At 33.9% G+C, this 10,938-nt stretch overlaps 1 pseudogene; it reads left to right on the forward strand.

The window, feature by feature from the left end:
- Positions 1-9,332: 9,332 nt before the first annotated feature.
- On the forward strand, positions 9,333-10,030 carry LOC146887623 (tuliposide A-converting enzyme b1, amyloplastic-like; annotated as a pseudogene).
- The last annotated feature ends 908 nt before the right edge of the window (positions 10,031-10,938 follow it).

The following is a 10,938-nucleotide window of genomic DNA, read 5'->3' on the forward strand; positions in this document are numbered from 1 at the left end:
AGTTAATTCTTGTCAAATCTTGGTAAAGAGCACTCAAAATGTGTGAAATGGATACCCAGGGGGAACTACCAAAAGGTGCTTGTTGACTTATGTATTTGGTAATGGAAGACCTACTTTGGAAGTATACATTGATGCTGACATGGTTGGAAATGTAGAAGAAGAAAATCCACATCTGGATATATAGTTATTTTTGCAAAAGAAGTTGTGTCATGACAGTCAAAGCTTAAAAAATGTATTTCCTTATCAACCATTGAAGCCAAGTACATTATAGCATCTGAAGCTTGTAAGGAGACTATATGGATGAAGAACTTCCTATGTGAATTCGATCACAATCAAGAAACTTTAATGGTGTATTGTGACAATCAATGTGCAAATCATCTAGCTAAAAATTCCACTTATCATTCCCTTTCAAAGTACATTGATGTTCTCTATCATTGGATAAGGAAATCTTTGAATGATGGCTTATTACAACTGGAGAAACTTCACATAGATAATAATTGTTTTGACATTATAACAAAGGTGATACTAGTCAAGAAACACTTTGCTACAAGGAAGTAGGATTGTTAATACCCTGTATTAAGTCTGGAAGGGGGAGAACGTTGGAAATACATCCCTCCATGATTAAGGAATGCAATTCCTATGCATGGAAACTAATAAATGATTTATTCCAAGGTCTTGGAATTATTTCTTTGACTTTTGAAGAAATGTACATTAATCTTTGGAAAGGTGAAAAACGTTTAATATCCATTATCACTCTTGGTATAAAAACCTCAACCCTTAACTATAAATAACGGTCTTGAGAGATTTGGAGACACAAGAATAGTTGAGTAATCGAACTAGTAAATTAGAGAGTAGTAATGAGTTGAGTATCATTTGAAAAGAGAGTTTCCATCATTTCTTTGTGAGATAGTTGTAAGCCATCCAAAAGGTGAATTTGTGTGTTATCCTCTTGATAAGAGAGATCCTTTGTGTAATCCTACGTTTATAGTGGAGATCTTATACTGGCCTAGTCCCGTGGTTTTCCCTTCTTACATTTGAATGGGTTTTCCACATTAAAAATATTGTGAGTCATTCTCTTCTCATATCATCCCTTCTCTTAAGCTTATTTTAAGTTACATACACAAAGGAATTTTTTTTTCACTTCTGAATATTTTACTCAGTTTCCAAACAAAATAAAATAGGTTAAAATACCTTTTTTGTCCCAATTTTTGTCAAGTTTTGTCAAATCAGTCCTAATTTTTTTGTATGTTCAAATAGATCCCAATTTTCGTCAATTATGTTCAATTTGGTCTTTTTTGCTAACACCATTTAAATCATTAACAGTAATGAACAGTAACTGCCACATGTCACTTCATAATTTTTTTTTGGTTTTTTTTTATTTTTTTAATGTTTTTAATGTTTTTAATTTTTTTAAATATCCATGTGTCAACCCAACAACGTGCCAAAAAGGTATTTTATCTCAAATATGCTTTTAGTCGGTTTGTTTACCTTTAATACAATTGATACAAATATCATAATCTGTAGAATCTAAAGGGTTTAGAATTTCATCATACAGAAGTCTTTCTATTCTTTGCTTGGAGATATGAACTAACCATTTATGTTATAATTCGTTAATTTTATGTTTATGCCTCAAGTATTTAATTGTAAAAGTTCATTAAATGAAGCAATTACATATATTGAATAAAAATTATCATAACTTGATAAAGAACCATAACCAAGAAATTTTAAATCATGAAACAAACTATATCTTTCATTCCCAAATGAACAACAATAACAAAATTTTTCCAAAGAAGAAATAGAAATAAAGTTTCATTTAAAAGAGGACACAATAAAAGTTTTATCAAGATCTTAATAAAAACCACATTAATAATTATCTAAATTTTCCTATTGCTTTAACTTGAACTATCTTGTTATCACCGACATAGATTTACTTTTCACCATCAATTGGTTCTTGTCAACTCAAGAAATCTTGCATAGACATACTCATATGAGTTGTTAGACCAGAATTTATCCATCACGTGTTCAAATACAAAGTTAAAGTAACCTCAACACAAACAAAATTTTGAAGCATACCTTTCTTAACATGCCATGCATGATAATTAGTGCAATGCTTCTTCGCATACCCTACAACTTCACAAAAAGAAACAACTTCCGTGTCCTTTTTCCTTTTTAGTCCTTTACCCTTATTCATTGAAGTGGAGACAAAATGATCACTTTCTATCCAATCTTGCTTAAATCTTTCTATTTCCTTAACACAATGTGAGATGAGCTTATTTAGAGACCAATTCTCTTTTTTTGGCAATGATAGTTCACCTTAAATTAATCGAATTGTGTTGGAAAAAAATTAAGACTAAATGAAGTAACAAATCCTCAAAGAGTTATAATTTAAGAGCATTTAGTGTTGAAGCAATATGAGACATCTCCATGGTTTTAGAATGAACTTTTTTGTGATCATTAGACTCATGTGATTTGACTTTTCCCACTGTTTCATTTTCTTTTAATTTTTAGAAGTACTCTCATATGTAAGTGATGAGGTTGAACATATCCTTCAAGATCCATTCCTCCAAGAACCATCAAAGCATTGTTTTTCTAGAACTTGAAGTTTAGGACATTTAAAACAATAATAGATTTTATATTGGCAATAATATGGCAGGATCAATCATAATTGAATTAAGAAGAACAAACAGAATATATTCACATATATCCCAAAATAAATCTCCATCGTACATCACCCACCGGGCCACGAGCAGCAACAACGACTATCTACGCATATTCAAGAGCATCTCGACACACGCAAACTCCAATGCAGATCTAGCACAAGTCACTGTCTTCGCACATCCAAGAACCCGACTGCAAATTGATCGCTAATATTACGTTGACAATGATCATTCTATCAAATTTGTCATTGCAACTTCAACAACCAAGGATGATTCTCTGACAAGAAGGAATTAATCTTTTTTTTTATGCGGAAGATTAGACTAAGTTGTAACCACAAAACACGTTAAGAAAAATCTTTTTGAACCATAATTTTGATACCACTTGTTGAGAAAAATATATCATCAATTAAAAACATTACGCATTATCATGAAAATAAAATAAAATCAATTATCTAATTATCAATATCCTTTTCTCTTGGTTGTAATAATCAAAAGATTCACATAGATGATTTTATTATAACCGGAAATACAATATAATTATATAAAATATTATCATGAAGATAAAATAAAGAAAAATACTGATGATCAATCACCATAATGATTATAATATAAACTAGTAGAACTGAACCTAAACTTTGATTTTATCATGTTAATTATCATAATTAAAATTGAAAGCATATCTTGAGCTTTGCCCTAAATATAATACAAATACACATAGTGATTGAAATTAGGGATTATGAAAACTTCAAAAGAAAATATAATATGAAGAGAAAAATAACTTACAAGAGCAAAAATTAACTTACTAAGAGGAGAAAAACACTTCGAAAAAGAAAATTGCACGAGAAGAAGAAGAAGATTTACAAACGACTTCCATAGGAGAGAAGATGACTTCTAGAGAGAAAGAAGATACTTTCCCACAAGGTTTCCAACATCACCGGCCCACTACCCGTGATTACCACATGTTTACAGTAGTACATTACGAGTCACCACTCGTAAATGGGCCTCAGCACGTCTCAACCCAAAGTCATCATCCAAAGCCGTGTAGACCACGCAAAACCTCCAAATAACAACCCATGCCCCCTATGCTATCGCTTGGTGCAAGCTATCACCATTAGGCAATAGGTCGTTGTAGGCCACCTAGCGGGCACCACACACCACCAGGCGCCACGTGCTCTAGTGGCCACTGTTTTGGTAGTTATCCCCCGACAGTCCAATCCTCACTGTTAGGCGCCATACCAATAGCATTAGTGTTATTGCTTTTTGACACTTTAGACAGGTTCTAATGAACCTAATCACCCCACATGCAATCTAGAACACCAAAAATGCCTATATTATTATAATGACATGACTCAATCACACTCCAATGCATCATCTTTATATCCACATACATCAACAATCAATATCATGCAAAAACTTACTTTTCTAACCATTTAAGAGTCATCCTCTCTGGAACTCCAATCAGAAATCTAAATTGTACATTTAGCTCACGCCAAAACAGAAAATGATATCACACAGTACCAATAGTACTCCCTTAACCCCAGCCCCCATGTTAATCCAATGTTTCTTCATGCATAGAATTCATAACACCACCATTGACCCCTTTCCCAATTTTATCACATTTATAAGCCAAAATCAAGCCCAACAGAACCCTCAAGTTGCGCCCCTACACAGTCAGCCTCGAAAGGACTACCGATCAGTACTTGTCGCTTGGCGGCAACTTGAGTATCATCAGGAAGTGCATCCAATTATGGAAAAATCTCATATTTTTCCTACACTATTACAAACCCTAAACCCCCAAATATGCATTCAAATTATGCAATGTCACCCAATTCATGCTCAATCATGCTTATAGAGTTCATATGTAACCAATTTGCATTTAATTTCATAAAATAGCACACCAATCATTATCTAAAATCAAATTCACTCATCCACAATTCCAATCATGAAACTTCACCCCCAATTATGCAACAAGTCATACAATTATACCCCAGTAGTACACTTCTAGACATTCAATCACATTACAATTCACACGATCATACATATAATTTTAACGGAAGCCTCTCCCAAACATTACAAAAACCACAAGAATTAGAAAAACTGGGCAATCTAGTCAAGGTCGCCTGACGAATAGAACACAATCGTCTATCAATTCATAGAAAAACCTAGAAAAATGGGTTCAAAATGCATGTGTCGCCTGACGGGTCTTCAAAGCTACCAGGCGGTTTCTGGAAAAATTCCAGAAACACAAAAAAGTCCAAAAAATTGGTAGAACCAAAAGCCCACATGCATTTCATACATCACACAATTATATAGTTAAAAATTAAAGCACGAAATGCTGCTCCCTTAACCCAGATTCCTTGCTCCTCTTTCAAATCCTAGAGTTCTTCCTAGCCCAAGTTAGCCTTAGCTCTTGCCTCCAACTCTAAAAGTTCTTCCTAAAACTCAATTCACTCTTTTTGGTGCAGTAAATCAATCATCTCCTTCCTCAGTTCAGTCTCTTTATTAGCTCACTAAAACCTCTTCTCTCTTTCACTTTTCAGCCCAAATTATTTATATTAATTAAAAAATGAAAATTAAATTAAAATGGAGTTAATGGCCATTCAAGTGCCATTACAAGGTGGTTTCTCTTTGTGATGGCTAGGGTTTCTAAACCTTCCAATCCATGGAAAAAATAAATTGAATGAAAAGGAAATTATTTCTTACAAATGCCACGTGCTAATGCATGCACACAAAATAAATTGAATAATTAAAATATCACACTAATGTCATATACAAGACTCAAACCCAAGTCCTCTCAATACCACTCCACACGCACAATCACTTAAGCTACCATTGTTCCTTGTCATAATTCTCTACATTAACTACTATAGAGATATCTTTAATTGCATTTATATTAAATAAACATTTATTTCTTTATTTAATTTTTCTAGATCTTACAATCGTTGGTTGAGGTACATAACGTACTTAACACTACAAGTGGAAGAAAATGGTTAGTGCTTAAGGGTATGTCTTCCACCAATGTAATTTGCAACAAGGTGTTATGCACCATATAATCTTGCCTTTAATTTTTTCCACCGACAACCTCAACCCAACATTGTGTCCTGATGATCTCATCTTATGCAACATCAACAATGTTATGCTCTTATGATGCATAAGGATATGACCATTACTTAGATCTTGGAGTGATGTTCTCTAAATTCGGGTTATCAATCAAGGAATCAAAATTCACTTGTACGTCACCACCAATACAAACATCTAGATTCTTGACAATTTAAGATCCATGCACAACATAAATATGGTCATCCCCAACAAGACCCATTACAACGTCCACCACAAGAACCACATAATATCCCACCATAGGCACCACGGGCTCAATCATAGGGTCCACCACATACTCCATAACAGACTGCAAAATAAACTCCAAAATAGGCTCCATAGTAAACTCCACAAAGGCTCCACAATAGGTGGCGCAACAACCTTGACAAACTTTAAAATTGAACCTAAAGAGTCCTTATTTCTATCATGGACACCAACCACCTTAGGACGACAAAGTTGTATTTTTGTGCCAAGTGTTTTCTCTGTACCAGAAATTATATTGGCATCTTGTTATGACCTAAAATTAGATATATCATGATCAACCTTACAATTTGAACAAAAAAAAAACAATTTATCATACTTCACATCAGTAATAAACACAAATCTTGACTTTTCCACCAAAATTTGATTAAATAAATCAAATAACAAATTTACTTTTTTTTTATTTAAAGCCTACACATCTTTTATAAGAAAATAATGTGTTGACATCCTTTAAAAAAATAGTCGCACTCAATAATTCACGTTAATAATATGATATTATGTATATAATTTGAAGTGAAAAAGTAAAATAAATATAATTAAAATATTATTGTTTTGACTTGTTAAAGCGGGTATTTATTTGATGGTGTCATTACTCTTTCGATGATTATTTGATGGTGTCATTACTTCACCACATCTATAGTTGTTTTGTCTAAACACATTTTATATATCACATTTCGGTAATTAACCATAGAGCATTTACTAGAACGTATGCTAAGTGTACACCTATCATCTACTACGCTTGACTTCTAATGCTTTTGTTGACATTTTTCCTTTTTTGTTTACACTATTCGTCTAATCTATGACTTATTATATTTTTCTAAGTTCTTGAATCACTTAGTTGAAGTCTTCGGCTCTTCATCAGCTTGTTGCTAACTTAAAGAAGAGTAATTTTGGTTTATCATCCATGGTCTATCTCGGTCATCTCATATCAACCTAATAAGTGGCTATATATGGACCCATTGACCCATTCCTCTGACTTCCAAAGATGTTTGAAATTTCCCTTGGTCTCACCGACTATCATCGTAGCCTGAAGCACTTTCTACATCTACGTCTCACCACTATAGACCATCAATAAAATTCAACTTAACTGCATTACATTATAAATAAATTGAATCAATTTAAACTATTCTAGATTAACTTAAATTACTCCAATTATTTAAATTGTACTTGAATTTAATTTAAATAATTTTATTCAATTCTTAGAAATTAAATTGATATAATTTTTTATTGAATTCATTTTAGTTTAATATGGTGAATTTTAAACTGTTTTTTAAAGTTGTAATAGAATGACTTAACTAATGTTTTGGTCCTAATTTGTTTGTTTGGTTTATTTTAGTCCCTTTATTATTTTTTGGTTCATTTTGGTCTTTAATTCTTGGTTTAATTACTCGTAAGGTACTCAGTTTGGGTCAAGGGTGTCAATTTGGTAGCCGGCGAAAAAAAGGTTTCAATTTGGTACCCAAGTTATTTTAAGTGCATCAATCAGGTACATTTTCATTGACGCCGTTAAAGTCATTAACGTTGACGAATGAACAGGGTCTGTTGACACCAATATTTGACATGTGGTATGGCACTTATTACTGACGTGGTATTTTCAAAATAAGTAATAAAATAATTTGCGTTTGAATTAAAAAATTAAGTGTGAGAGTGTTTTGTTTGGAAAGTCGAAAAGGTGAAGGTGAGTGAGAAGTGAGAAGGTCTGGAGGAAGAAGCGATCGGGGTTTCTGCAAAATCGAAGGGCGAATCGATCGGAGAAGGTGAAAATCGTTTGGAGAAGGTGAAATCGTTCGAAGAAGGCGATCAAAGGTACGTTTTTTTGAGACCCCTGTTCGTCGTTCTCATTTTTCCCTGGATTTAGGGTTTTTTTATTCGAATGCGTTTACTTTGAAATTGGTGTGTTGGTATGCTTTAGGGTGTTGTTTTTATTCGCTTTTGTCAACAAGAACCAACCTCTTCAGCTCTAAACCTGCAACCGAATGGAGAGTAAGAAGAAGATGAGACATTGACGAATTGATTGGAAGAAGAAGACACAAATCGAGAAGCCACCTTTTCAACTCTGAACCTGCAACCGAATGGAGAGGAAGAAGAAGATGATATGGTACTATTAAGAGTTAGGGCAAATTTAGACTTCACCTTTCATTAAACCACCACTGCACACTGTACAATTATTTTTTTTACACGTCTTCTTCTTTCAATGACACGTATCCGTTATCCATTGCCACGTCACCAAGATTTTAACGCCGTTCCTGACAATCTAACGGGATGTACCTGATTGATGCACTTAAAATAACTTGAGTACTAAATTGAAACTTTTTTTTCGCCGGGTACCAAATTGACACCCTTGACCCAAACTGGGTACCTTACGAGTAATTAAACCTTAATTCTTTAAGGAAGTTCAACTTGGTCCCTACAGTTAAGTTGATGTTAACACTGTTTTCATACATGCCACGTGTCATTTTGTGAAATTTTCATTTTTTTTATTTTAATATTTTTAATTTAAAAAAAATAAACTGCCACGTGCCACGTGTCAATTTAAGAAATTTTTATTTCTTATAATTTTATATTTTTAATATTTTTTTTAAAAAGTGCCACGTGACAACTCATGATTGTGCCACATGTCAAACTAACCATGATTGTTTTCAATTTAATGTCTCTATTTACAATTTTAATTCAATTTAGTCTCCCAATTTTTTAAAATGATTTAATATTGTCCTCTAATTCAAGACTAAATTAGTAATTAAGCTTATACATGTTAAATTTTTTTTTAATATATTTATAGATCAAATTACTCCACCTAACTATTCAAATTATTATTCTTTTTAGATGTGTAAAAAATTTCAAGTGTAAAAACTTACAAAGTGAAAAAATATGTTAGAAATAAAATAACATGAGTATTTAGGGAGTGATTTGATGTATAAATGATAAAAATTATTTTAACATGAATATATAAGTTGTAATTAAGCTTAATTATTAATTTAGTTTTAGATTGGAGAAGACAAAATTGAATTATTTTAAAAAATTAAGGGACTAAATTGAATCAAAATTGTAGATAGATGGATTAAATTGAAAACAACCAATGTTAACTTGACACATAACACAATCGTGATGCCACGTGACAGTTTTATTAAATAAAAATTTAAAAAATTCTCAAATTGACACGTCTCACACTTATAAAGTGACATAAGACAGTTTAATTTTGAAAAAAAAAATAAATAAATAAAAATTTCACAAAATGACATGTAACATGTATGAACACAGTGTTAAGGTCAATGTAAAAAACCAAAATAAACAAAATCAAACAAATTAGAAGAACCAAATATTAAGTAAGCCTAATAGAATCTAATCGAAGAAGGGTAGAAAATCCACTTATAAATACACAATGCATAAGAGTCACCTTCTCCATGTGCCGTCGACACAAACCATATCTGACTTTTGTCACACTTCACTTACTACTGTAACCAGAGACGAGGGAAACAAAATGGCCGCAAAAGAAAACTGGATAACCCTCGCGTTTCGCTTTTTCCACGTATACAACGACGGCAAAGTGGAGCTTTTCAACCCCCCCAACACCATCCAAAAGGTAACCCCCTTCGATGACTCCACCACCGGCGTTCGCTCTAAAGACGCCGTCGATTTTGGTGCACCCGTACTTCGCAGGGTCGAGGAGGGACGATGAGATGTGGATGTACATGTGTCCAGAAAACAAGGGGTGGGAGGATCCTAGGATGAAACCGGCCGCAGAGGATCTGGCTAGGCTTGGGTGTGAGCGAGTGGTTGTGTTTGCGGCTGAGAAGGATACTTTGTTCCAGTGTGGAAAGAACTATGCTGAGGAGCTTAAGAAGAGTGGGTGGGGTGGCAGCGTTGAAGTTGTTCAGAATTGGGGTATGGGACATTGCTTTCATCTTTACAAAACCCATCATCCCCAAGCTTCTCAATTGCTGCAAAAGATTGTCACCTTCATCCAACAGCACTAGCTTTCCACCTTTTTTACCAATATGGAAAATTTAATATTTAAACTATTAATTTCTGATGGGGAAAACAATAACAAACAATATACCAGAGAATGCAGCGGATATAATTTCCCCTAACTTGCAAGAATCTATGAGGAGCAATAATCAAAGAGCAGCAATAATAAACCACCAAAAGCACAAATAAAGGCACCAAGATTTTTAACGTGGAAAACCCCTCAAATCAAGGGTAAAAACCACGAGTCGTCCAGACCAAAGAAATAGCTTCACTATGATCAACAAGAGTACAAAAGAGTCTTAATCAATAGCACAAATTAGTGCCAACACCCAACCAAATAACAAAGCAACAAAGCTTTCAAATAGAGAAGAACAAGAGAGGAAAACCTCTACAAATCACTGCTGCAGTGCGAAATTAATATCTCCCAACTCAGACCTCGTATCAAAGATCCGACCGGTCAGAATGAAGAGCAATGAGTTCCGAACCTGCTGTAAAAATTTCAGTCCGATCCAACGGTGAACGAATCTGCAGCGCCGAATTTACTGCGACAGCTCTATGAAAAACGTGAACAGAATTTTCCCTCTACCTCTCCCTCTATGTGTTAGGGCTTTCAGTGTATTCTGACTCTATTGTTCTGCCTCTCTCTTTATTTTATAGCCTCCTCTCCACTAGGTTTAAGTGAGACATGGGCTTCTCAAATTTTGGGCCTTTTCTCCACATAGGAAGGGAGCCCAATACCCAACAAATCTCCCCCTCACAACTATGTGGAGATAACCGCCAAACCGGCGATCTCACAACAAACTTCAAACTTTCCTCTTGGCAATGCTTTAGTCATCATATCAGCACCATTATCATCTGTATGAACCTTTTTCAACTCCAACAACTTAGCATCCAAAGCATCACGTATCCAATGATACCTCACATCAATATGTTTGGATCTAGAATGAAAAGTTGGATT

This window comes from Vigna unguiculata, chromosome 3 (assembly GCF_037176805.1).
Source record: "Vigna unguiculata cultivar grain cowpea cultivar isolate G323 ecotype 2 chromosome 3, ASM3717680v1, whole genome shotgun sequence".
Taxonomy (NCBI): domain Eukaryota; kingdom Viridiplantae; phylum Streptophyta; class Magnoliopsida; order Fabales; family Fabaceae; genus Vigna; species Vigna unguiculata.